This window comes from Ornithorhynchus anatinus, chromosome 1 (assembly GCF_004115215.2).
Source record: "Ornithorhynchus anatinus isolate Pmale09 chromosome 1, mOrnAna1.pri.v4, whole genome shotgun sequence".
NCBI lineage: Eukaryota > Metazoa > Chordata > Mammalia > Monotremata > Ornithorhynchidae > Ornithorhynchus > Ornithorhynchus anatinus.
The window spans coordinates 110412483-110439982 of record NC_041728.1 but is presented as its reverse complement, the minus strand read 5'-3'; the positions used below and the strand labels follow the sequence as shown (position 1 = coordinate 110439982).

General features: G+C 41.3%; 2 non-coding genes across 2 annotated transcripts; one reads left to right on the top strand and one right to left on the bottom strand.

Annotated features, from left to right (window-relative positions):
* Positions 1–2116: 2116 nt before the first annotated feature.
* On the bottom strand, positions 2117–2254 carry LOC114817751. The gene has a single exon (XR_003765613.1). It is a non-coding gene; the product is annotated as a small nucleolar RNA SNORA7 (small nucleolar RNA).
* A 16349-nt stretch (positions 2255–18603) lies between these two features.
* Positions 18604–18741, top strand: LOC114816051. The gene has a single exon (XR_003763827.1). It is a non-coding gene; the product is annotated as a small nucleolar RNA SNORA7 (small nucleolar RNA).
* The last annotated feature ends 8759 nt before the right edge of the window (positions 18742–27500 follow it).

Sequence of the window (27500 nt, the reverse complement as noted above, 5' to 3'; positions counted from 1 at the left end):
TTCAAGGCCTTAATGAAGGCATATCTTCTCTAAGAGGCCTTCCCTGACATAGCCCTCCTTTCTTCTTCTCCCACTCCCTTCTGTGTTGCCCTGACTTGCTCCCTTTACTCATCCCCTCTCCAGTCCCACAGCACTTATGTAAATATCTGTAATTTATTAATTTATATTAATATATATCTCCCCTTCTAAACTGTAAGCTCACTGTGAGCAGGCAATGTGTCTGTTTATTGTCTCATTGTACTCCCAAAAGCTCAGTACAGTGCTCTGCACACAGTAAGCACCCCAAAAATATGATCGACTGACTGCACTCCCAAGTGCATAGTACAGTACTCTACATACAGTGAGAGCTCAGTAAATATGATCCATTGATTGATGTCCTAAGAAGAAAAACAAGTCTACCAACCTTACCGCTGCACCAATCATCTGATTCAAATTAGAAACTGTTTTACAAAACTCACTGAAGCCTAAGAACTGAAAATTCTATGAACTGTATTAAATTGTCAGATCACCACAGAACTATAAATTAGGTTGAAAGTGGTTAGATAAATAATATGGGCTTTCTCCATTTTACCACCCATAGGGAGACCTTGGTGACCCCTGCCTAGATTTTTAATTAAATGGCATTGAAAAACTGTACTTTGAGGATGACAATCTATCAGTGTTGGAAAGTGAAGCTAACTTCAGATACATGAATGCCCTCCAAGGATGTGGCTGATAACAGCAACGATGACGTTATAGCACAGAATTCCATAATTTATTAATAGAAGTTTCAAAACGGGCCCAGTTTTTCGAACTCTTTTTGGGGGGATTAATTTATTACCATACATGGACAGCACTGAATATTAAGAGAATTTTGAATCTCAGTTTCTTGCATATGATTGTTGCATGAAATGAGCATAAGGTAATTACATGTTATTATTCTGATCAAATTGTATTACTGAAGCATAATTAACTGTATATCATTTTGAAAGAAACTTGAGACCTTTTAAAAAGCCTGAAAGTGGCAAGTAACAAGATGCTTATTTCAAGCTATAAATAAAAACCTCTGGTCACAACATATTGATTGAGACAATTGTTTGTTTCAATAGTCTATTTTAAAGTGTTCTTTGAATATTAATAACAATCTCTGAAAAGTGGTATTTTGTATTCAAGACTTTTGCAACCACAGTTGCACACCACTTGGACAAAACTCTGTGTGGGCTATCGATCTACATATGTCTAGTTGACCCCTTGTGAGAACCATGCTTTTTGTGATAATTACGTCACCACAAGAGCATTAGAAGTAGAAATATTGCTCAGGGAAAGAGCCTCTTGGAGGGCTTTTTGAAAAATGCACCTCCAGAAAAAAAATCCAAAATATTTTTGCATAAGAAAGTAAGGTAGAGGCTCATCCATCTAAATCCAATGGAGAAGGATTTAATTCCCATTTTGCCGATGAGGCAGTGGAGGCCCTGAGCAATGAATTTACCCGCCCAAGATGAAGATGATACAGCAGACTTTACAAGTAATTGAAACTTCCGTTATGTGCCTTGAAGATAATAATAATAACAATGTTGGATTTGTTAAGCGCTTACTATGTGCCAAGCACTGTTCTAAACTCTGGGGAAGATAGAAGGTAATCAGGTTGTCCCAAGTAGGGCCCACAGTCTTCATCCCCATTTTACAGATGAGGTGACTAAGGCACAGAGAAGTCAAGTGACTTGCCCAAGGTCACACAGCTGATCGGCTGAGTCAGGATTAGAACCTATGACCTCTGACTCCCAAGCCCGTGCTCTTGCCATGAAGATGAAGTAGGACTTAGAACTGAAATTAGAAGGAGAGTCAACTATTGAAGGATTCAGTGGTTCTAGCGGGTATCCAGGTCTCCAGTGGAAATTAGCAAATATTGTTGTTGTTGTCTTACGCTGTCGAGTCACGACCGACCCATAGCGACACATGGACACATCTCTCCCCAAACGACTCATCTCCACCTGCAATTGTTCTGGTAGTGGATCTGTAGAGTTTTCTTGGTAAAAATATGGAAGCGGTTTACCACTGCTTCCTGCCTCACAGTAAACCTGAGTCTCCACCCTCGACTCTCTCCCATGCCGCTGCTGCCCAGCGCAGGTGAGTTTTGACTTGTTGCAGATTGCCTTCCACTTGCTAGCTACTACCCAAACTAGGAATGGAATGGTCAGGCCTCTGCTTGACTCTCCCTCTCATAGTCGAGAGTGGTAGAGTACCGAAAACTCTCCAGGTGCCACCCTGAGAGGCAACAAATATTAGAAGATGAGATTTGGCAATTCCCCAATAATCCCGATTCAAAGATAGCCTCCTTGTTGGGAGCACAGAAACACTAGAACACAGGCATTTTAGCGGTCTTTTTCTTGGGTTTCACTAGATCCAATATACGCATTTGCTCTCCAAATCCATTATTGCAAACTGCACAGACACATTGCAAAACTGACAGTTACCCAGTTACAGCATAAATGATTGCCAATAGAGCAATCAGCCGTTTCAGGAACCAAGGCATTTGCTAATGGGATCTTGCATATTAGGTGTGTTGCAGCAGAACTTAACCCACCCAAGCCTTTCCTGAAGAATTCTCTATTTATGAATAGTCAGAAAAAGGATTTTATGGCCTTTAAATCTCCAAGAAATATGAAGAGAACAAGTGCACACTTCCTACAGAAATGAATTGTTTCACATGTTTCCATTAATGCCTTTACATAATGGCACGCAAAAGTCGTCGTTCTTTCTATTAAGTGATAAAAGATACACCTAGAATAATATCTCTATTTCACTTTGTCATGAATAGGAAGGCAATTTTAGAGTGAAAACACTTCAGCGAATACTATATAAAAAACAATTTCACTGCCATAGTCGAAATATAAATATATATCCTGTAAGCACTCCAGAGTTTTATAGTTACCACTTATAATGTATTTAGATTCTATTATAGACAGTTAAATATCTTGGTAACTCAAACATTGTTAACATAACCCACAATACTTTTGGATGTTGTTTCACAACCCTCTCAGTTTGAGCTGGCAAGATTGATTTCTGGTATTCTTCCATCTTAGCCTTTCAGTAGTAAGTGCGAGCAAATGAAATGATATTCCTTCCCTATAAAGAGTTTTTGCACAGTCCTGGTTTGCACAGAAGGCATCTGTAGGTGGCTAATGTTAAAGTGGTTGTTCAAAGGTCTATACTTTAATGCTTTAACTTGAATTGTACTCTACCAAGAGCTTAGTAAGGTCTCAATAAATACCATTGATTGATTGATTGATTGACTGATTCAAATGCATTACATGATGAAAATCATGTCATGGATTTTAAGTATAAATAGATATCTGTCTATATTATATACATTGATTATTATATTATATTATATGAGAAGCAGTGTGGCTCAGTGGAAAGAGCCCAGGCTTGGGGGTCAGAGGTCATGGGTTCGACTCCCGGCTCTGCCACTTGTCAGCTGTGTGACTGTGGGCAAGTCACTTAACTTCTCTGTGCCTCAGTTACCTCATCTGTAAAATGGGGATTAACTGTGAGCCTCACGTGGGACAGCTTGATGACCTTGTATCTAACCCAGCGCTTAGAACACTGCTCTGCACATAGTAAGCGCTTAACAAATACCAACATTATCATTATTATATGTATATATATATATATATATATATATATATATATATATATACATTTTTAATGCTTGGGATAATTTTATTTGCCTGGTGTTTTTTAAGAAATGAAATGAAAACATGACTTCCTATCCCCCTCTGCATCAGATCCAATGTCTCTTCATCTTTAGAAGAATCACATTTTTAAAAAATAGGAAATCAGAATCATTTGCAATTAAATGATGATATAGCATTTCTTTGAGGAGGCTGGGAAAGGTATGAATAATTTAGAGGGGAAAAACGCATTCCATCCTCTCTTCCAAAACACAGGCTTTTGGGGAGTTCTCCTAGCCAAAGATTGAAATGGAGACTACTGAGAAAATGAGCAAATGGTGAGTTGGGGATGATATATATATATATATATCTTATGAAAAGTATCAGCTGAAGTACTGTTTTCTACTGGCCTCTTCTCCTTTGAGTCTTTTAAAGTTGGTGATGACAATGGTGCCTAATAAATGAGCATATTTTTAACATGCATGCTCTGCATACAGATTATTATTCAAGAGCTCACTGCATTCATGTCTGGAAAAATTACAATCTCTCTCCTCAGGTAATAATACATTGTACTGATGAAAGCTAACTTAGCATTTCATATGTAACATTGCAAAACTTGCTGTTGCTCCAGATTTTCCCCAAAGCCTGGTAAAATAACTGGTTAGCTATTTTTGATATTTAGCATGTGTGTTGCAACATATGCATGCATATCATTCCTATTGCCCAATAATATTTTTCACCGAATATATTGTTAAAGGAGATATTTGAGGGCACAGTTTGATTTGGGTAACTATTTCAGAACTAAATCATTCTATTTCAGAACATAGGGTATTTGTTTTTAGTTCTCTTTTGGACATAACAATTTTCTCTTGCAGAGCTCTAAGGAGTTTTCAAGAGAATGCATCAACAGACTTATTTTCAACAAGATGTAGTATTTATTTATTTTAATGTATGTCCCTCTCTAGACTGTAAGCTCATTACAGGGAATGTGCCTTCTTATTGTTATATTTTAATGTTGGTATTTGTTAAGCGCTTACTATGTGCAGGGCACTGTTCTAACCCTGGGGGAAATACAGGGTAATCAGGTTGTCCCACACGAGGCTCACAGTTAATCCCCATTTTACAGATGAGGTAACTGAGGCACAGAGACGTTAAGTGACTTGCCCACAGTCACACAGCTAAGTGGCAGAGTTGGGATTCGAACCCATGACCTCTGACTCCGAAGCCCAGGCTCTTTCCACTGAGCCACACCCAACAGCTTAGTACAGTGCTTTGCACAAAGTAAGCGCTTAATAAATATGATTGAAAAGGAGCCAAACTGGTAATGGAGTCCCACAGTCAAATGAAAGAAAACAGAAATAAGGGAACCCAAGAAAAGGCTGCTCATTTTGGGGAGTTTAAAGAAAAAAACATTGAATGATTGAGTTGCCAGGGTTCATCTAGGTTGTAAGCTGACTGTGGGCAGGGAATGTGTCTGCTTACTGTTATATTGTGCCCTCCCCAGCACTTAGTACAGTGGTCTGCACATGGTAAGCAGTCAATACATATGATTGAATAAATTCAATGGAATGAATCTCATTTTATGACGTGTATGGCTGGGGTGGCTTCAGGGATGGGTCTAGGAAAGCCCCTGGAGACCTCTCTTATTAGTCAGTGCATGGCTCTTCTTACCTCTTCTCCCTGCTCAGCAGATTTCTTGTGAGTGTTGGGACTGAAAAGGCAGGGGCAGGGAATTGGGGTCGCTCTCACTGCTGAAGGTAGGCAGTGAGACAAGCATCTCCTAATCAATCAATTTATCAGGGAATCGATAGAATATATGGAGCATTGACTATGTACAGAGAACTGTACTAAATGCTTGGGGAAGTACAATAAAATAGAGTTGATAGATCTGATCCCTGCCCCAAAGGAGCTTACAATCTCCTCTTATAGTATTCATTAAGTGCTTTCTGTGCAAAAAGCACTATGCTAAACATTGGGAAAGAATGCACTGGTAAGAATCAGACAGGGTTCCAGGCCCTCAAGGGGCTCGAGTCTCAGAATCAATCAATAAATTATATTTACTGAGAACTTACTGTGTTCAAAGCACTAGGGAAGCAGCGTGACTCAGTGGAAAGAGCCTGGGCTTCGGAGTCAGAGGTCATGGGTTCGAATCCCAACTCTGCCACTTAGCTGTGTGACTGTGGGCAAGTCACTTAACTTCTCTGTGCCTCAGTTACCTCATCTGTAAAATGGGGATTATGACTGTGAGCCTCACATGGGGCAACTTGATTACCCTGTATCTACCCCAGCGCTTAGAACAGTGCTCTGCACATAGTAAGCGCTTAACAAATACCAACATGATCATTCTAAGCACTTCAGAGAGTATGACAGAGTTGGAAGATGCATAGACTGCTCACAATGAGCTTATGGTCTAGAGGACTGTAGAGAGAAAAGCAGCATGGCCTAGTGTCTACAGTGTGAATCTGTGAGCCAGAAGGACCTGGGATCTAATTCTGAGTCTGCCATATGTCTGCTGTGTGATCTTGCTCAAGTCATTTAACTTCTCTGTGTCTCAGTTCCTTCATCTGGAAAATGGTGATGGAGACTGTGAGCCCTATGCGAGACAGGGACTGTCTAACCCAATTACCTTGTATCTACCCCAGCACTTAGTACAGTGCCCGGAACATAGTAAGTGCTTAACAGTTACCACTATTATTATTATTGTTATTCAGAAAGGGAGCTGGAAACAGATTTAGGAGGACAAAATAAAACACGAAGAACCCATAATCAATATAAAAGAGGAGGCCAGGGCTCAATATAGAAATGAAATGAAAGCTGTAGGATCCTCAGACTAGGATAGCAGAGTTTCAGGCTTCTGGCGGCTCCGTATAACAATCTCTGCTGCAGTCACAGTCACTGGGACAACTAGGGGCCTCTCCAGCCTTCTACTTCTCGTGGCCATGGCCTCCTGCTGCCGCAGTTCTGTTTTTGCCTCCGGGTTGGAAGGATGCAGTTTGGGATGGCCACCCTGCGATGACCGTAGGGTCCTATTATAAAAATCCACGTACTGAAGTACCTACAGGGGTTTTGCGAACTCTATACTTGTTCATCCAAAGGAGGCTGAAGTGAAAAGCAGGGTGAGTTGAAGTTACCTTATGCCATCTCCTTGTTAATTGTAACAGTAATGACTGTGGTATTTGTTAAGCGCTTACTGTTTTCCAGGCACTGTACTACTGTTGGTATTTGTTAAGCGCTTACTATGTGCAGAGCACTGTTCTAAGCGCGGGGGGAGATACAGGGTCATCAGGTTGTCCCACAGGAGGTTCTCACTTAATCCCCATTTTACAGATGAGGTAACTGAGGCACAGAGAAGTGAAGTGACTTGCCCACAGTCACACAGCTGACAAGTGGCAGAGCCGGAAGTCGAACTCATGACCTCTGACTCCGAAGCCCATGCTCTTTCCACTGAGCCATGCTGCTTCCCCATCAGTAACTTCAACTCACCCTGCTTTTCACTTTGGCCTCCTTTGGATGAACAAGTATAGAGTTCACAAAACCCCTGTAGGTACTTCAGTCCATGGATTGATATAATAGGACCCTACGGATCACCGCAGGGTGGTCATCCCAAACTGCCTCCTTCCAACTCCTAGAGAAGCAGCATGGCTCAGTGGAAAGAGCCTGGGCTTGGGAGTCAGAGATCATGGGTTCTAATCCCAGTTCCGCAGCTTGCCAGCTGTGTGACTTTGGGCAAGTCACTTCACTTCTCTGTGCCTCAGTAACCTCATCTGTAAAATGGGGATTAAAAAAAACTGTGAGACCCACGTAGGACAACCTGATGACCTTGTATCCCCCCTAGCGCTTAGAATAGTGCTTTGCACATAGTAAGCGCTTAACAAATACCACCGTTATTATTATAAGCTGGTGTCTATCCTAGCGCTTAATACAGTGCATGTTACATGGTAAGTGCTTAACAATCACCATTAAAAAAAACAACAATAAAAATACCCAGGCATCGAATTCCCATTTTGCAGATGAGGAATGACTTCTCTTTTAAGTGACTCACCCAATGTCAAACAGCAGGCAAGTGGCAAAGCCAGGTTTAAAGTCCACAACCTCTGATTCCCAGGCCCACATTCTTTCCACTAGGCCGTTCTGCTTCTCAACTGTTATACAGGCCCATTTTTCTCCTGTGCAGGCATTGTCAGTGAGATAACAAATTGAAGAGATGTTTAAATCCATTTAGGAAATCAGAGTCCTTCTATCTGCAACATCCTCCAGTTCATTCCGGCAGGCCAATGCATTCCCCATCTTCAAAGCCCTTCTGAAATCTTGTCTCCTCTAGGAAGCCTTCCCTGATTAATGTCTCATTTCCACAAGCTCTTTCCCAACCACTGGTACCTCAGCACTTCCCTGTCACTTAAGCACCTGTGTACTCACTCCCTGGTACCTGTGGCACATATGTGCATGTGTTTAAACTCTGTTTCTATCCCCAACCTGGAGTTCATTTTAGAATCTGTCTTCCTTATTAGAATGTAATCTCCTTCAGGGCAGGGATCAACAGTTTTGTATTGTACACTCCTAAGGGCTTGTTCTCTGCGCAGAGTAAGCACTCATCTGTTTGCCCTTAGGAGATTCTAGGTACACAGCACAGGATTCTCACTTCTTCAGAGATGTATAAAAGCAACCCAGACAAGAAATAGTGCCACTGCAATTTTTAACACATTTGTCCTTCCTGAGCAAATTGAATAAAATTGTGTTTTTAAAGTATTAGAGGAAAATAAATCAGAATTTACATTAATCTCATTTGTGAATGGATACATGCTTCACTTGACTTCATTTCCTATAGGTATAAATTTGCCTATCCTTGCAGATATTTGATGTATTATTAATATTAATAATTATTATTCTCTCTCTGTGGGCTGTAAACTTGTTGCCTACCTATTCTATATATCCTTCTTCAAGAGCTTAGTACAGTGCTCTGCACACTGTAAATGCTCAATAAAATATGATTGATTGATTGATTAAGTGCCTACCCTGACACTGTACTAGGCCCTGGGGTAGGTACAAGACAATAACAATAATAATTAATAATTATGGTATTTGTTAAGTGCTTATTATGTGGTAGGCACAGTACTAAGTGCTAGTTTGGATACAAGCAAATTGGGTTGGACACAGTCCATGTCCCATGTGGGACTCACAGCGTGGACCGATGGAACAGCGGCAGTCCTGGAAGCCAGAGGTCCCGGGTTCAAGGCCCGGCTCTGATGCCCTTTTCCGGTTTGGCCTTGGGCAAGTCCCTTAACCTCCCCAAGCCTCAGTTTCCCCAACTGTAAATTGGGGAAAATAATACCTGAACCCTACCTCGTAGGGATGTTGACAGGAGTAAATAACTAGCTAATGTAAGGTGCTTGGGTAATAAAAGCACCACACAGAAACACAGGTGTTATTATCCAGCACTTAGAACAGAGCCTGGAACATAGTAAGCATTTAACAAATACCATTTAAAAAAAATCCCCATTTTACAGATGAGGTAACTGAGGCACAGAGAATAAAGTGAAATGCCCAGGGTCACAGAGTAGAGAAGCAGATGATTAACTGCCATGATGTTGCTGATAACCTTTTCTGCAAACGTGGATTTTGTGTGGCTCAGTTGGACTACTGAAAAGCCACACAACTAAGAATTCTCAAGTTTATGCTGGCCCAGATAATTGTGACCTTCAGTGGGCTTCTTAGTTATCTGAACCTCAGTTTTCTTATATATAAATGAGGGAACGGTAGAATCTTTTGTTCCGTGTAATGTCCTCCCAACAGATAAAGTTTCCTTTCCACTCCCTAGTTAGTCCTGGAGCTCATGACCGATATTCATTCTTTCAGTCGTATTTATGGAGCACTTACTGTGTGCAGAATACTGTACAAAGCTCATGGAAAGTACAATTCGGCAACAGATAGAGACAATCCCTAGCCAACAAAGGACTCTGCTGAGCTGTAGAGGACTCCATTACTCACTGGCTGTGTGGGTTGAATCTGGGAATGAATTGCTTTGGTTCTAATCTAAGTCACAATGCAGAGTGTACTTTGCCTTTGAGCCCTTCTAAGCAGTAGGCATTGGGCATTTCTAAAGTCGTCTGTGAAAACTACTTTCCACATTCCCAAGGTTAGAAGTTAGGAAGAAAGAAGCCAAAAAGGGGATGAAAGAGTTGAAATAAGAGAATGAACTACTTCTTTAGGGAGTAAGGATTCTGAATCCTGAACAAAAAAAATAAAAATAGAAGAAATAAAAGCAGAATCAGAGGGACAGGACACTAAAATTTCCTCAGGATTATAAAACAAAATGAATTCTTCTGGTGATCAAGCCTCTTTTCTAGGCACGCTGCTCTCTATCATCCAATTAAATATGAACTAGTTTAGAAGGGATGTTTTGTTTACAGTTAGTGGTCTTCTCGATGTTACTAAATTTCCATTTCCCGTAAAATCAGGGGGAAAAAATATTCCTCCCCTATTTTATTAGGTGTTTTTCTTTCTTTTTAAGAGTAAGGGGAAGAAATCCTACCTTTAAACAAGAGTCAAATAGCACTTCCTTTCCAAAGTTGGACATGCTGTTGAAATTTTTGTGTCAGATCCAGAGTTCATCTTCCATTTCAGGAAACCTGCAGAAGATGATTGAGTCATCCAGGTTCTAATTGATAAGCATTTTTCATAATTTGCTTTAGAAATCACTCAGAAAAATTCAAGGCTGAAGGTTCTGTCTTTGTTAATGCTTTTGCGATTTTAGATGATGGAAAATGAAACTTTACACATGGTAAAGTCAAACTGAACTTTCAGGTCCTTCTGAAATTAGCCCTTAAAACACTAAACCAGCAAGAGTTACCCATCAGTGCTCAAACTTTCACTCCCCTGGGTACTGTATCTCATTCTCAACTTTCCTACCAAACCTGCCCGACTACATGGAATGCATTCCAATCAATAAAATTTAGCTAACACCTATGGGGTGCAGAGCACTGTACTAAATGCAGTGGCCTAGTAGCCTAGAGTAGCAACATGGCCAAGTGGAAAGAGTATGGGCCTAGGAGTCAGAGGATTTATGTTCTAATCCCGACTCCTCCACTTGTTTGCTGTGTGACCTTGGGCGAGTCACTTAAGTTCCCTGTCCTCAGTTAACTCATCTACAAAATGGGGACTGAATAAGGATTAAGATTGAGAGCCCAACATGAAACATGATAATCTAATCTGATTATCTTGTAACTACCCTGATGTTTAATAAGGTTCCTGGCACACAGTAAACACTTAGGAAATATCACTTAAAAAAAGTGTTTGGAAGAATACAATAAAATTGGTGTATAAGTTCCACCTAATAACTGTGGTATTTAACAAATACAATAACCAAATGTTAAGTACTTACTATCTCCTCTGGTGCTAATCTTCTCACTGTGCCTCGATCTCACCTGACTCACCGCCAACTCCTGGCCCATGTCCTACCTCTGTCCTGGAATGCCCTCCCTCCTCATATCCGCCAGGTAATTACTCTCCCGGCCTTCAAAGCCTTACTGAAGGCACATCTCATCCTAGAGGGCTTCCCAGGCTAAGCCCAATTTTCTTCACTTCCCACTCCCTTCTGCGTCACCCTGACTCGCTCCCTTTGGTTTTCCCTGCGCCCCACAACACTTACATATATATCTGTAATTTTTAAAAATTATTTATATTGATATCTGTTTACTTGTATTAATGTTTGTCTCCCCCTTCTAGATTATGAGATTGTTGTGGGCAGGATTGTCTCTCTTCATTGCTGTATTGTCCTTTCCTAAGCGCTTAGTATAGTGCTCTGCTCTGTAAGTACTCAGTCAATATGATTGAATGAATTAAATGAACATGTGCCAGGCATTGTACTAAGCGCTGGGATGGATACCGGCAAATTGGGTTGGACACAGTCCCTGTCCCACGTGGGGCTCATAGTCTCAAACCCCATTTTGCAGATGAGGTAACTGAGCCCAGAGAAGTAAAATGACTTGCCCAAGGTCACAGAGCAGACAAGTGCCAGAGTTGGGAGCCCCTGAGGAGCTTACAGCTCAGTAGACAATTAAGAAATGGTTCATTAAATGGTGGGGGTGAAACGTCAATCCCAGTATGGCACCTGAGGATTGGTTAGCTACTGCCTAACCCTAATCATAACTCGCATGCTCAAATTCATTCAATTATTCATTCAATTGTATTTATTGAGTGCTTACTGTGTGCAGAGCACTGTACTAAGCACTTGGAATGTACAATGTGACCCTACCCAAATATGGGCTCAGATAAAGGATTTCAGAGCACAACCTTAAAGGGATAAATCCAGACAACTAACAGGGCTTATAGCAGTAGCTGCAGAGGGTTCCCAGTGAGGAGTAAAGTTGAAAACAGAGCCCCAGCCCCTTGTAGCCAGTGATAAACTGTGCTAACTGAAGTAGGCTCCTTCAAGCATTCTCTTGTCTTAGCCGGAGACAGGATACTGCAGTAATCATACAAAGTCTCACCCAATCATCCTGCTTTTATGGTCACATTCCATAGTAGGTTGGAGCCCGGTAATGTCTTTAGAGAGATTCAAAATCCTCTCGGGCCTTGAGCCTGGTAGCAGCAGGCTCTTGGACTTTGAATAATTCTGGCCCTGGGACATCCCAGAATCTAAGGGATCTGGCCACATTTAAGCTTGGGGACTCTTCACGGTTGCCACATAGACGAGTCAGAGATTGAATGGGGTCCAGCGCTGCTATAGCTGGAAAGTTAGCAATCCTATAATTATGCAAGAACATCTGCTGGAGTGGGAGGTGTTTCCTGGAGTAGAGAGTATTTTGGAGCAGGCAGAGAGATGAATGGTAGCTGGGATCTAGAATAATACTTATGGTATTTGTTAAGCGCTTACTATGTGCCAGGCAGTGTACTTAGCTCTGGGGTGGATATACACAAATTGAGTTGGACACTGTCCCTTTCCCATGTGGGGCTCACAGTCTCGAACCTCATTTTACAGATGAGGGTACTGAGGCCCAGTGAAGTGAACTGCCCAAGGTAACACAGCAGAGAAGTGGCAGAACGGGATTAGAGCCCATGACCTTCCGACTCCCAGGTCCGTGCTCTAGCCACTATGGCATGCTGCTTCCGTAAGCTCATCCTCAAGACCATACACTCACTGTGGGAAGGGAATGTGTCTACCAACTCTTATTTTGTACCCTACTAAGCTCTTAGAACAGTGCTCTGCACACTGTTTTCTTCTTCAAATGCCATTGAGTCATTTCCTTAGAGCTCAATTAATACGATCGATTGATCAATTCTTACTCCAGTCCAGAGAGCCAGAATCTGAGAAATCTCCCATTCATTCAGTTGTAGTTATTGAGAGCTTACAGTGTTCAAAGTACTGTATGAAGTGCTTGAGTGAGTACACTGTAACAAGAAACAGACACATTCCTGCCCACAACAAGCTCACAGTCTATTGGGACCTAGTAACCATTAATATGACAGGTTGGGCTATGGCTTCCGGGTCAAAATGGCTAAAATTCCATAGATTGCAAACTCCGCAAGTGCAGGTCGGTCCATATTATGCCAGCCCAGAAGGCTTCTGAAGTTGCTGATGATGGTGAGCCACCTATGTGTCCAGAAAAATAAATAAGTCATTTTAAGAAGAGTCCATAGTTTTGGAGTTGTAGCTCATTCACTCTATTCCATGTCAAACAACCATGCCAGGGGCAGTTGGAGCTATAGCATTGTCTCAGAGCAGGGGGTGGGTTTGACTTTCTGGATTAACACAAGTTTGGGGGGCGGTCGGGGAAACAGTGTGGGAAGATAGCAGTGAGGTTGGAAGGTCATCAAGGTGACAGTAGAATAGGAAAATTCCCTCCCTCCTCAAAACCGACAGAAAATTACGCCCTGCTTCTTCAAAGCCTTCTGGAGTGCACATCAGGCCTTCCCTGACTAAGCCTCCGCCTTCCTCTTCTCCCACTCCCTTCTGCATCACCCTGACTTGCTCCCTTTGTTCATTCCCCCTCCCAGCCCCACAGCACTTATGTACATATCTCTAATTTATGTATTTATATTAATGTCTGTCTCCCACACTCTAGACTGTAAACTCATTGTGGGCAGGGAATATGTGTGTTTATTCTTGCATCATACTCTCCCAAGTGCTTAGTTCAGTACTCTCCTCACAGTAAGTGCTCAATAAATACAATTGAATGAATGAATGAATGAAAAATATTGCCTCCTCCTCAAGAAAGCATTTGAACCCTGGAATGGGGACCCCTTATCTGAACTGCTACTGCTGCTGCAAGTTGCAAAACAATTGTTGATTAATAATATAAGGTCGTGGACATTACCACTCCTGAGTTCGACCAATGGTCCATCCGTTGTCTTCGACAGTGACAATGGGGTGCTTAGAGGTACCTAGTGTCATAGTGGAAAGATCCCAGGCCTGAGAATCAGGAGGACCTGGGTTCTAATCCCACCTCCTCCACTTGTCTGCTGCGTGACCTTGGACAAGTCACTTCACTTCTCTGGGTCTCAGTTACCTCATCTGTAAAATGGGGAATAAGAGTGTGAGCCCCATGTGGGACAGGGACTGTGTCCAACCTGATTAACTTGTATCTACCCTGGTTCATTGACCAGTGCTTTGCACATAGTAAGTGCTTAACAAATATCACAATTATTATTATTATTAACTTCCTGGACATCCATCGTTGAGGTAAAGGATGGGCCATCTTATACCCTAAACTTGCTTCTTCTACATCCTTAACTTCCCATCTACTAATTCTTCAATTTGTTCACACTCCTCCTGAATCTACTGATATGCATTTTCATGTTGTAAAAACTACTGAGTCCATAACCAGCTCAACCCAAGTCTGAGGTATTCATCTTCCAAAGTTATCTGCAGCATTATCGCATGTCAGCCGTAGTGGAAATGTTCATTTCAGAATTCATAATGGAAACTTTTTCATCAAAGTCTAACGGGTCAGATTTAGCAATGCATGATCTTTCACCAGAGATTTGCAAAGATTTCGGTGTTAGTGACTGGTATTGTTATCTTCTTCAGCTGGGAAACTGAGAAAATTGAAATTTAACTCCACACTAGAAAGCACGCTGCCCTCTACAGATTTTTTATTTTTTTATGGTATTTGTTCAGCGCTATGTTCCAGGCACTGAAATAACCACTGGGGTAGATACAAAATAATCGGGTTGGACACATTCCAATGCCACATGAGGATCACGGTCTTAATCACCATTTCACAAATGAGGTAACTGAGGCACAGAAAAATGTGAAGTGACTTGCCCAAGGTTACAGAGCTGGCAAGTGGGAGATCTGGGATTAACCTGCCATGCTGCTTCACATTTTCTCCCTTGCCCTAGTTGGTATGTGCCTTAATACACTTGAAGAGGTTATTAACATAAGATTGGCTTATTCCTTCAGTATAATATTCTCATCCCAAGATCTGTGGGAAGCCAAAAGAGCCTACTATCCCACTTCCCTGAAGAAGTTAACATGGCTCATCTGCATTCCACTCCTCATAGACCCACGAGAAAATAATATCATTGAACTAGAGGGGGTAGTGGGAGATTTAGTGTCTACAAAGGTGTTGGAGAGTCTGAGGAAATAGGCACTCTAAAAGCTTTAGTGGATTTCATAACTTAATGATAATGACAACCATTTGTACACTCCATAAACTATAAAGTCATGATTTTGTTCAAAATGCTTAAAATTTCAGATAGTTTATACCTTATTGGAAACACAACAGAAGATACAATATACTGATAAATCTTAAAAAAAATTGATAAAAATCTTAGAATTCAACTCATTTGACTTCGATCAACTTGAAAGGCACAGGTGTCACAAGAGGTCTAGGTCTAATACTAACTTCAGGCCTTCATTGTAGCTTCTGGGTACCAAACCACCAATCATCCCTAGGTTCTTGCCCTTAACTACCTTTTCTAAGTAGTTAAATTTTCTAAGCAGTGTGGGGACTGGGAGAGGGGCGTGTTTCTAGGATGGCAGTTTACCACTGACCAGATCTTACAGGAAATGTAATGCCCTCAAATAGGCATAAATAATGGTCAGTATCCAACTGAAAATTGAGAAGCAGCATGGTGTAGTAGATAGAGCTTGGGACTGGATGTCAGAAGGTCATGGGTTCTAATCCCGCCTCTTCCACTTCTCTGCTATGTGACCTTGGGGAAGTCACTTCACTTCTCTGTGCCTGTTACCTCATCTGCAAAATGGGCATTGAGACTGTGAGCCCCACGTGGGACAGGCACTGTGTCCAACCCAATTTGCTTGTATCCACCCCAGTGCTTATTACAATGCCTACCACATAGTAAGTACCTAAGAAATACCACAATATTATTATTGTTACCTGAGTTCTCATCCCAGCTCTGCCACTTGCCTGGCTGGGTGACCTTGGGCAAGTCACTTAACTTCCATGGGCCTCAGTTTTCTCATCTGCAAAATGGGGATTCAATACCTGTTCTCCCTCCTATTTAGACTGTGAATCCCATGTGGGATCTGATTATCTTGTATCTACCCCAGCACTTAGTACAATCCCTGGCACATACTAAAAAGAGTAATAACAACAAAAAAAACCCCACCACGAGCACAATTTTAAAAAAAGCTATTAAGGAAAATTGAGGGGCCATTTATTGACCATTTTCTGACTGCCAATGAAGTAATATGTTGTTATATCAAAATGTTTTTTCATTTACTCTTGATTTTACTAAAATCTGCCATAATTGTCTATACTAACAAAATCCAGTTGGATCATGGCTGGCTGGATATAAATGCTTAAATAGTTGTTTGAAAAATCAATAGTTGTTGATGAAGAGACTAAACAGATAGTCAGATTAACCATTGCGTTTTAATTACCAAGCCACCCTAATGGGATTTGTCTACATGCTTATTAGGGAAAAGACAAATGAGGTGATTCCAGCCTGATTTGTCACAGTATACCTTTCACCCACTTTTTCCAAGCTGTTTATACAATTAGGGTTGTAGACCCACTGGACATGTTACGATGCAGGGGAAAACATTACAAAGTAATGCAAAAACAAAAATTAAAGATCAGAACACTGGAAAACAACTGCCAAAATATTATTTTTCTAAAAAATCATATAGCCAAGTAAGTGCCTTGTGAACAAGGAAAAAAATTATGTTCTGTTGTACTGTCCCAAGCAGTTTGTAGAGGGCATTGCACCTAGGCAAACAATGGTTTATGTTAGTGAATTAAACCAAAACAGGAATGTTAGAGAATCTATTGCTTTAAAGATTCAGGGTATGTGAGCAGTAGTTGCAAGAAATGATTTTTGTCATTAATTAGAAATTAACTTACTGTTGGAATTAGGAGGGCATATATAGATTCCTGGGACTATGGAATCATATGATAATAATAATAATAATAATAATAATAATAAAACTGTTAAGTATTTACTAAGTGGCAAACACTGTATTAAAAGCTGAGGTAGATAAAAGATAATCCGCCCTACATGGGGCCCATAGTCTAAGGAGGAAACAGAACAAGTATTGAATCCCCATTTTGCAGTTGAGAGAAATGAAGTGACTTTCCAAGATCACACAGCAGAATTGTATTCCATTTGTCCCTAACATAAAAAAATTTCCATAAGAATAAACAGACCCAGGATGCCAGTGAAAGGTGTGGACAGGAGAATTTCCTCACATTAGGTTTTGGGGTTTTTTGCCATTTGTATAATATTGGAGCACCTGACATGTTTGTTATGGTCAGGGAATGTGTCTATCATCTTAGTTGTATTGTACTCCCTCAAGCACTGTACAGTGCTCTGCACAGAGTAAGCACTCAATAAATACCACTGACTCAATGATGGAGAAATGGAAGATACATTCTTCTCTCAACTTCTGTTCTGAATTTATATAATCCTAGATGGCAAAGTACCAAAAAGTTAATTGCCAGTGGAGGTAAAAGCTTTGTGGATGGACACAAAAACCACTTTCCATCTTGTGGTGGAAGAATGTTTTCTATAAACAAAAACTACCCAGACTGGGCCTTTCTTCTCTTCTATCTGGAAAACATCTGGAAGTAAGACTTTAAAATTAGAATCTCTCCTTGCACCTCAAATAGAAATGGACAATGGAGACAAAACCTTGTGGGCAAAGGAAAAAAAAAATGTAGCTGTGGAAACATCCAGGTGTATTGACCTCCACTGCAGAGTGCAAGAATATCTAAAAATGGAAGTACACTGGCAAAATTGAGTTTTTTGATAATCTCTCCACTGCTTTCCTCCCTGTCCTCTTCCCCACTTCCCTCTTCCCACTCCCTGCCTACCCCTAACCTTCTCCATCCCACAAACTCTTCTGTTCCCTTAAACACCCTGAAAAGCTGTTTCCAGTTTTGGAGCTGAGGAGTTCTTTTTTGGTAAACAGCCATTCTGTATTCACGACTTAATTATTCAGATGGCATCTAAAGTGTAGACGGAAACTTGTAAATGGAATGGAAAATGCACTATCAACTCTGGTTTTAAATGAATCTGTAACTATTTCTTTTGAAAGCCTGAAGCGAGTGTTCTTCACTCTCCCATTATCCCAATGTTTCTGTTTCAGTGAAGTATTTTTCTTCCATATTTGTGTAATCACAAACATTGATTTTTTGATTTGTTGTTCCTACCAGTGTGGTGCTTCCACTGAGCCAGAACAAGGATCAATAAGAAAAATGCAGACTTTAGGCTCGGTCTTCCATAGCTTTTATAGGAGTTCTTTGGCTCAGTTGGCATTTTTAATTTAAGCATAAAAAGCAAATTTAGACCATGTCATTTTGCCAGCTCAACTAGATATATAAAATGGCAACAGGGCCCCTGTCTAATTCTCCACCCTCCAAACATTTTAACTAGCTCAGATGATTCTCCAGGGACTCAAGGTTAGTGAAAGGGGTTGAGGGACAGGGGGTGGGTGTCTAACCTTTGCCCCCAAAATAAAATATGAGGAGGTTAGTCCAGGGCTGTCCACTCAGGGTCATACCCGGAGAGTTTCCAATACTCTACCAGTCTTGGCTATGGGAGGGAGAGTCAAGCAGAGGCCTACCCATTCTATTCCTAGCTTGGCCAGTGGCAAGTGAATGGAAGGCAATCTGCTTCAAGTCAAAAAATCACCCAAGCTGGGCAGCAGCAGCATGGGAGAGAGTCAAGGGTGGAGACTCCAGTTTACTGCGTGAAAGGCGGCAGTGGTAAACTACTTCCATATTTTTACCAAGAAAACTCTGTTCATTCATTCATTCAATCATAATTACTGAGCACTTACTGTGTACAGAGCACTGTACTAAGCGCTTGGAATGTACAATTCGGCATCAGATAGAGACAACACGGGCTCACAGTCTTAAAGGGGGAGACAGACAGCAAAACCAAACATGGATCCACTACCAGAATGATTGCAGATGGAGACTGGGGCGTTCTGGGAGAGATGTGTCCATAGTGTCGCTATGGGTCGGAAACAACCCGACAAGTCATAAGACAAGACAAGTCCAGGGCTGGAAAATCAAGAAGCTTGGCTGCGGTGGTGGAAAAGTGGGGAGATTAGGGGTTGGTCCAGTGTGGGTGGGAAGCAGGCGGAAAGGCCTGGAAAAGTCAGAAGGACTTGGGGAATTTGAAAAACATTTCTCTCAGCACATGTTCTAGTAGTAATAGAAGTAGTAGGTAGTAGACGTAATTAATGTAACTAGTTGTAATCGTAAAAGTACTAGTACATGTAGTGGTTTTGTTTTATGCCATCGAGTTGTTTCTGAGTATTTACTGGTATTTCCTGAGCATTAACTATGTGCAGAGCACTGTACTAAGCATTTGGGAGAAAACAGCACATAGGTTATGCAGACGTGTTCCATGCCCATAAAGGAGAGAAGAACCAGAGAGGCCGTCTAGAGGATAAATGATTTCAAAGGGGCTTTGCTAGCGATCAGTCAATCAATCAATGGTATTTATTTAGAGTTTACTGTGGTGAAAGGAGTGGTCTGGTGGATGTGAAGTGGGGAGGGAATTCCAGGTGGAAGGGAGGGGAGAGCAAGAGGTTGACAGAGAGGAATGAGATTGAGGTGCAGTGAATGGGTTGGTGTGAGAAGAGCTAATGTGAGAACTCTGTTGTAATGGGAGGACAATGAAGATAAGACGGGGGGGAGAGACCTGATTGAGTGTTTTAAAGCCAGTGGTAAAGAGAATCTGGTCAATGAAGAGAGGAGTGGATGACTGTTGGAGGATTTGGAGGAGTGGGGGACATGCATGAAGCAAAATTTTAGAAAAATGATCTGGGCAGCATAGTGCAGTATGGGTTACATGAAACACATGAGGATTGCCAAAGTCTGTTTGATTCGATTACAGCTGTCCCTGGGAGCCCCTATCTGATTGTCTCACACTCATTTGAAGAGGTTGATTCATGACTTGCTCATGAGCCGAGTCCCCTGTTAGGTTCTTGTATTTCTCCCTGGTCGATCGGGAGATCTCTGCAATCTTCCATGCAGTTAAATCTTTCTGAGACACAGACACCAAGAGAGAGACAGGGAGAATATTTCTGAAAAATCCGATTCGGTATCCTTCCCTGTCCCCAATTCCATTGCCCGACCACATTCATCTCCTCCCAGCCTCACAATGCAGCATCCTGGCTCCTCAGGGAGGGTTGTGTTTTTCACTTCTACTGTCCCCAGAATCTTCATTCCACTGCATCCTGGTTCCTCGGAGGAGCATCATACCTGTTTCCACTTCCCTCGCCCCCTGAGCCTCATGACACCATTTTCCAACTTATAGCACTGCCACTGTCCCCCATCTGAGGGTAACATTGCCTCACAGTCCTCAGGGTTGGGAAGGAAACCTAAGGTGGGTCTGTCCCTGCTCCTTGGGAGAGGTCGTGCCCATCTGGGGCTTTCCCCCTCCATAACCCCCAAACTCCAGGGGACACAGAGGAGAAGGAGAAGGAAGGGGGTGGGGTGGGGAGAAGAATTCCGGGAAGGCTCGTAAAGGTGGATGTGACAGAGACACCACTGCAGGAGGGCTAAGAATAATAATAATAGTTTTGGTAATTGTTCAGCACTTTTGCTTGTATACAACCCAGCACTTAGTACAGTGCCCAACACAGAGTAAGTGCTGAACAAGTGCTGTGTCAGGTTGGACACAGTCCCGTTCCCATGTGTGGCTCATAGTCTCAATCCCCATTTTACAGATGAGGTAACTGAGTCCCAGAGAAGTGAAGTGATTTGTCCAAGGTCACACAGGAGACAAGTAGCAGAACCCATGACCTTCTGACTCCCAGGCTCATGTTTTATCCACTACGAAAAGAAGATGGGCTCTGGACTGTCCCACCTCCCATTCTCCAGCTCCATCCTCTTGTCACAGTGTCAGTAACTAACAAAGTTTAAATCATCTGGACAGTGGGTGAGGTGGTGAGATACTGCAATAACTTATCTGCTCATCTTGGAGGACCTAAATAGATAAACACGTTGGAGCTCAAAATGACGATAATCCTTCAGGGAACCCGAACTATGGAATGGAGGGGGGAGAGGCTAGAGGAAGGGTGGTCTGGGAGGAGGCTGAAGCAGATATTTTGCATCATGGTGAACTGCTATTATTTTTAGACAATATTCATGTCGTGCTATGTAAGAGCTACTTGGTAAAAACACAACCTGATGACTGGGGGTTATTTTGTTTAGAACCTCTATTACAAACAGATGCTTTTAGATGTTATCAGTTAATTCTATCAGTCAATGGTATTTATTGAGCACTTAAGGTGTGCAGAGCTGGGAGAGTAGAATACAATAAAGTAGTAATAATAATAATAGTATTTATTAAACACTTTCTTTGTGAAAAGCACTGTACTAAGCGCTGGGAGAAAATACACAGTTAGGAATTAAACATGGTCTCTATCTGCGATTGGCCTCACAATCTAAAAGAATTCGAGTTGGTGGATCCGATCTCTGCGTTCAAGTCTCCTGAGGGAGGCAGATATTAAAATGAATTACAGGGAGGGGAAGCAACTGGGTATAAAGACATGCTACATAACTGCTGTGGGTGGGGCTGGGGTCTGTAACTAAGTGCTCAGGGGGTGGAATTAAGTGCATAGGCAACATCATTAGGAAGATGGTTAGGATTAGGGGATGGGATCTTACTCAGGGAAGGCTTCCCTGTTTTAGAAGGAAGAATGAGGAAGGGAAATTTATGTCAATATGCAACAAAATTATGGAGAGAGCAATTTGAGGAAACTAGAGAAAAGTTAAATTTCCCATTCACCCCCCAACATTTGCTTCTGTTGAAATGCCTGACTTTTGAGGTAGTCTCTCTTTATGCCTGTAATCTGGTATTTGCTAACGATTATTTTAGTAGAAATAAGCAAAATCTGCCTATGGTTCAGATCTGGAGCAAAAAGAACTGTCTGTCATGTCTCCCTGTTAGTACATTTCCATTCTGATAAAACACAAAGTCTTCTATACATCTGTGAGTTTTTTTTAGAGTTTACATATTTTATAACTGTAAATCATCTTTTTTCATCATTCTAATTTGGGAAAGAAAGTCGGACAACAAGCCAAACAAATTAACGTAAACTTGGAGCAGATGTTTCTGTAACCTACTGTCAATATCTCTGTCCAAGAGTAACAAACACATCAAATGTGGAAAGTAGAAAGCAACACCAGCCAAATAGTTGAAATGGCATTTGGCATTTGGATTCCTCAAACTGCACGCTAACACAAATCATGTTTCTTTAATTGCATATTATCATATGTCAGAGTTAACATAAGGTATTTTAAAAAGTTACCGAGTAATTCATGTCCAAAGTGAAATTATTATAAATGCCTGCACTCGAATCAGTTTCAGGGTAGAGAGAAGCCCTGAAATGCAAGAATTCAAATCTTATTCCCTTTTTCTAGTTGGCCTTTAAACCCCACTGCACCTGGCAAGGTTCTAAGTAGCCCACAGGAGTTCCACAGATGGCCTATTCTACTGTAGAAATCAGCAGAACCAGGGCAAGATGGTTTATAGTTCATCGCTGAAAATAGGATATTGTGGTTTGAAACAAAATATTTAGACATTACTTAAGCTTGCTATTACGGGTTTGAAATAAAAGTTCTAAATGCTATGACTGGAACTACACCAAGAGACTCAAAGTTTTTAGAACCATCTAGCAGATAGACACTTAAGCTTTCAGAAAATAACTTGACATGCTGATAAATAAAATATCATTCCATTCAGTAGTATAATTCTGTGTGTCTGTAATAATAATAATGATGGTATTTGTTAAGCTCTTACTATGTGCCAAACACTGTTCTAAGTGCTGTCTATATAGACTCCTAAACGTACCTCTTTCCACCCTCACTGGTGATAGCCGACTCCTAAATTGATAACTGATTTTGAAAACTCCAGTTGTTTTTCGGCGTGGACTTGTTTTATAAATTTTGTCTTCTTGAAAGCATATGCCTAAGCTGGTGCACTTCAAAGTGCTGACCTACTTGAAAATGCTATATTTTACATGCAGAACTGCCTTCAAGATTGCAATTATATAAATATCCCAGGCCAACTCCATCTCTAGACAGACTACACAATTTTTCCACTACTAGCAAAAGTCCCTAAGGACTCAGTTCTAAGTTCTCTGTCTCCCTTTGCAGTTACTCTCTTGTCAGTTCGTATGGCTTCAACTTCCCACTGTAAGCAGGTAATTTGCAAATTTATGTCTCCAGCCTCAACTTCTTACTCTCTCTAGCATTTCCTCCTCACTGCAGTTATCTCCCTAGTCCTGCTGAAGTGGAATATTTCAGGGATCCACCTCTTCCTTTCCACCACTCTGGTATAAGCCTTCTGCACTTCCCTGAGGGCAGAGGTCTTGCCTCCCTACTCAATTCATTCAACTGTATTTACTGAGCACTTCCTCTGCGCAGAACACTGTATTAAGCTTTTGAGCAGTGTACTAAGAAGCAGCGTGGCTTAGCGGAAAGAGCTCGGGCTTGGGAGTCAGAGGTCGTGGGTTTTAATCCCCTCTCCGCCACTTATCAGCGGTGTGACTTTGGACAAGTCACTCAACTTCTCTGTGCCTCACTGACCTCATCTGGAAATTGGGGATTAAGTCTGTGAGCCTCGGGTGGGGCAACCTGATTACCTTATATCTACCCCAGAACTTAGAAATTGTGCTTGGCACATAGTAAGTGCTGAACAAATACCATATTCCATCATCATCATTATTATTACTAAGCGCTTGAACACTGTACTACACTACTGAACCCGAGGACTTAAATTTAATAGAGAGCTTTGTTCGCAGTAACTGCTCAAAAAATATCACTGTTGGATTGGTGCCCCAGTGATTTCCTTGATCGACAAAGACACAGGTTTTTATAAAACAGCCACATTATTATTTCTAATGTTAATGATAATAAAAATGATAACAATAATGATGATTCTGGTATTTTTTCAGTGCCTGTGTAATATATGCCAAACCAAAGTACTAAGCCTGGGGTGGTTGATATATAAGAAGAGAAACAGTGTGGCCTAATGGATAGAGCATGACCCTGGGAGTCAGAAGGCCCTGGATTCTAAACCCAGATCCGCCACTGGGAGACCTTGAGACCTTGAGACCTCACTGCTGTGAGACTTTGGCCAAATCACTTCACTTTTCTGGGCCTCAGTTACCTCATTCATAAAATGGGGATTAAGACTGTGAGCTTCACATGGGACAGGGACTGTGATCAACTTGATCAGTTTGAATCTGCCCCAGTGGTTAGTACAGTGCCTGGAGTATGGTAAGGGCTTAGCAAACATCATAAAAATCATTCAGGTTGGTAAAAGCAAAAACAGTGCAAGGCACCACAAACATCAAACATGACAATATGGTGCGATCTTTTGTGTGCATAATACAGCTGGGAACACAATTCCTCTTAGGCCTTTTCAGTCTTGTTCATGCAACCATAGGTAATTTTCACTAACTGTAGAATCTTCTTCAAGTGCAAGGAACAACTCTATAGACTCACATGAGTAACAAGCATCTTTTTAATGGTACTTCAATAAGTCAATCAACCCATGGTATTTATGGAATACTTATTGTGTGCAGAGTTCTGTACTAAGTGCTTGGGAGAATACAATTCAATGTAATTGGCAGACTCAATTCCTGCCCACAAGGATTTACAGTCTAGAGGGGTAAACAGGCAGTAGTATAAATAAATTATGGATATGTAAATCAGTTCCTTGGGTCTGAGGCTGGGGGGAATATCAAGTGTTCAGTGGGAACAGATCCAAAGGTGTTAAATGTGTTTGTCCTCTCTGCTGGATTGTAAACTCCGTGGTGGAATGGAATGTCATTGTGATCATCATAGTGACCATACTCATTGGTTTTTATTTATATCTATTTAATGTTTGGCCCTGAACTAAATCCTTGAGAACACACTACACAGATAAGACTCTTGGTTTCCACCCTTGATGAATTTATAATCTAATGGGGGAAATCAAAAGACACACATGTCCAAAAGTATGTTAGGTAAAAGAGCATAGATCAAATATGGCAATGTAACCTAGTGGATAGAGCACAGGCCTGGAAATCAGAAGGATCTGAGTTCTAACCCCCTACTCTGCCACTTAACCTCTGTCTAATCTGTGTGATCACTTCTCTTAAACCTCAATTACCTAATCTGCAAAATGGCAATTAAGGCAATAAGCCCCAGGTGGTACATGGACTGTGTCCAACCTGATTAGCTTGCATCTACCCCAGAACCTAGAACAGTGCCTGGCATGTGGTAAGCACTTAACAAATACCACTGAAAAATATGTAGCTATGTATCATAGAAACAAAGTAATGGCTACATAAATATATAATTAAATAAGGGATAAATAAGTGGAGAAGGAAAGCAGCTTTGACTTAGTGGAAAGCACACCGGCTTGGGAATCAGAGGACCTGGGTTCTAAATCTGACTCCCCCACTTCCTTGCTGTGTATGATCCTGGACAAGTCATTTCTCTGTGCCTCAGTTTCTTCAATTGTAAAATGGAGATTCATGAACTCTTCTCCTTCCTTCTTAGACTGTGATCCCCATGTGGGACAGATAGATTAGCATCTATCACAGATCTAAGAACAGTGCTTAATAAATATCCTAATGATGATTATTAATTATTATATGAAAATATATTACCCATGACAAAATAATCAGGTGAGCACAAAGGTGGCTGATGAGGTGATCTGAGGAGGAAGGTGGGGGTTAGGCAGGAAATGTTGCTTGGCATATAGTAAGTGCTTAAAAAAATACCATCTTTATTATCATCATTATTATTCTCTTACTCCCTTTATTGAGTATTAGCTCACAGGGCTCCATGAATTTGTGCAAATCCCTGAAACATGAACCTGGCAAAGTAAGGGCTCAAGAAATATGATTTAAGGAATGAATGAATGAATGAATGAATGAATGAATGAATGAATGAATGAATAAGGGGTTCCTGCCTTTTTGCCCACAGAGGACTCATAACCTAAGGCGACAGATACCCAGGGAGAGAAATAATTGGAAAATTCAGCATAAAAATTCAGCAATAACAGACCAGTTGCCCAGTTTTGACCCCTCCCCACTCTATAGTGACTGCACCAAGCAGAAACACCCTGACTCTTCTCCTCCTCTCTCTCTGCAGTTACACAGAAAAACAGCAGTGTTTTAAACCCTAGCAGAAGTGCTGAGATGAGAAAATGGATAAGCACAGGAAAGAGTCAACATTCTGTCCACATTAGCAAACAAGCAAAAGCAATTTCCCCATTCTCCCACTCTCCAACCTGATGTCTTGTGTATTCAAGCAATCGATCGTATTTATTGAGTGCTTTCTGTATATACAGCACTGTTCTTAATGCTTGGGGGAGCATAATACAATAATAATACACATAATACAATTATATAATACAATAATAACATATATAATAATACCCCTGCCCTCAAGCATGCAGTCTAGTAGGGGAGACAGACACTAAAATAAATTATAGACTATGAGGATATTCATTCATTCAATAGTATTTGAGCATTTACTGTGTGCAGAGCACTGTACTATACACTTGGGAGAGTACAGTAAAACAATAAACAGTTCAAAACTGCTGTGGGGCTGGGGAAGGGGTGACTATCGAAGCACTTAATACAGTGCTCTGCCCACAGTAAACATTCAATAAATACAAATGATGGATTAAGGAGTTCCAACCCAACTGCATAGGCAGCATGGCAGAGAAAACAAACAGGGTGGGGATATGAGAGATTAGTCAGGGAAGGCTTCTTGGAGGAAATATGATTTTAGTAGGGTTTTTTTAAAATGGGGAGAGTGGTTCTCTGTTGGCTATTAAAAGGGAGGAAGTCCCAGGCCAGGGGGAGGTTGTGAGCAAGAGATAGGAGGTGAGATAGATGAGATGGAGGTACAGTGAAGGGGTAGGCATTAGAGGAGCAAAGTGTACTGATTGGGTAGTGGGAGAGGAGTGAGGATAAGTAGGATATGGGGAGCTAAGTGAGTGATTTAAAGCAGATGGTTCTCTCTCCCTATACAAGAAGCAGCATGACTTAGTGTAAAGAGCATGGGCCTGAAAGTCAGAGGACTTGGGTTCTAATCCTGACTCTGCCACTTGTCTACTGAGTGACCTGGGGCAAGTAACTTCACTTCTCAGTCCCTCACTTGGTTCAGCTGCAGAATGAGGATTCAACACCTGTTGTACCATCCTACTTAGATTGTGAAACCCACGTGAGACCTGATTGCCTTCTATCAATCCCAGTGCTTAGTAAGGTGCTTGGCACCAAGTAAGTGCTTCAGACCTCAATTATTATGAGTACAGTAGGGATAAATGATGCGATAGTTCACTAACATGTCTTTTATTCTCTGAGCTTCTGTCTTGTACTATATGCCTATCTTGTATATTCGTGTACTTGTATTCATC